A 1,656-nucleotide genomic window follows, 5' to 3' on the forward strand; every position below is an offset into this window, starting at 1 on the left:
GGTCCAATAAGGAATATTTCTGTCTTATGAGAAAGACAATTAGAAATTAGAACAATGAGAAAATTATTGGTCATCCAATCTTTTACATTTTTAACACACCCTGTTAGCTTAGATAATTTAGATGTTTCATCTGGTCTTAATTTTGTTCAATATAGTTGAGTATCATCAGCATAACAGTGGAAACTAATAACGTATTTTCTAATAATATTACCAAGGGGCAACATGTATATTGAATCCGGTACAGTAGGTGGCGGTATGCACCTGACAAGTTATGATTGCAATCTGCAATTAAACTAAAAGAAAAAGTCTGGAGTCGCTCACACATAATCAGTTTAGTAAATAAAATAAACATTTTTAATTTTGTTTAGTTTAAGTTAATTTGGTGTACAGAACATACTGGATTATTCCTGAATGCACTAATACTGGACATAGTGTCACTCTCGAAAATCTGATGCTGAACTTCTGGAGAGTGTGGTTTTTGCATTAAGTGAGGAAAAACAAAACTATATGTTTGATTCTTCTGCTTTTTATGCTGGTATGTTTTCATTTACTAATAGCTCACACAGGCTGCACTACATGTTTATCATTTCTGTGATGTGAAGCTGATGTGATAATGAACATCTAAACAAACCATCATCATGTTTAAACTGAACCAAAGGTGGACAGTAATGAATATATTTGCTTAGTTATCTGAACTTAAGTACACTTTCAGTATCTGTACTTTACCTTTAGTATTATTTTTTATGGAAACTTGTGACTTTTACTTGAGTAAAAATCTGTCTTTACAACTTTCACTTGAAATGGAGTAATATTTGACCAGCAGTATCTGTACTTTAGAGTCAAGTAATGGAGTTTTGTATTTTGTCCACCTCTGAATTTAACTAACAGACATGATCACAGATCCAGCAGAAGCTGAAGTCAGTAGGACTGCTGGATTATTATTCAGAGGTATCACACTCTTTACATTGTTCATCGTTTCATAGCTTTGATTTCATTCCAAGTTTCACAGACTTCACACGTCTTTACATTGTTCATCGTTTCATAGCTTTGATTTCATTCCCAGTTTCACAGACTGAGTCTCTGTTTTCTCTTGATTGTGTCTCTCATCTGTCCTGCAGTGATTGTGATTATTGTTGAGTTTGCAGCGTTTGCTGCTCCTACTGTGATTCTTCTTCAGATCATCTGTACAAGAAGAGCTGGTGAGTTTTTGAGATGATTCACATTGATCTGAAACAATCTGCACTCATGAGAGCTCAGTAAATGCTTTTGTGTTGAATTATTTTGCAGGGAGGAAGGACTCGCAGCACCCAGAGGAAATAGAGATTAATACAATATTAGAGTAAAATACTCTACAAATAACAGATTACAGCAAGATTTATCTACATCTCGATGATATGATGATATTTATACAGCTTACGTGGACATTTGCTCCTTATACTGTACTGAATGCTTTAAATATAATATTAAATACAGATATCAACAGAAGTGCTTTTAATAACCATGAATAATTATTACAGAAATCCTAATAGAAATGCATGGAAATTTTCTAATCTTGATTCATCTAATCATTGCATTGATCTTTTTACAGAAAGCTTTTTAAATGTTGCAATAGTCCATTTTAACTGATGATGCATGCTACACATGTCTGTTAATTAT

At 33.1% G+C, this 1,656-nt stretch overlaps 1 long non-coding RNA gene across 1 annotated transcript; it reads left to right on the top strand.

The window, feature by feature from the left end:
• The first annotated feature begins 878 nt into the window (after positions 1-878).
• On the top strand, positions 879-1,368 carry LOC107684455 (uncharacterized). Its single transcript, XR_001633853.1, has 3 exons — positions 879-948; positions 1,119-1,199; positions 1,288-1,368. It is a non-coding gene; the product is annotated as an uncharacterized LOC107684455 (long non-coding RNA).
• Positions 1,369-1,656: the final 288 nt, after the last annotated feature.

This window comes from Sinocyclocheilus anshuiensis, unplaced genomic scaffold (genome assembly GCF_001515605.1).
Source record: "Sinocyclocheilus anshuiensis isolate Anshui unplaced genomic scaffold, SAMN03320099.WGS_v1.1 scaffold525, whole genome shotgun sequence".
NCBI classification, from domain to species: Eukaryota; Metazoa; Chordata; class Actinopteri; order Cypriniformes; family Cyprinidae; genus Sinocyclocheilus; species Sinocyclocheilus anshuiensis.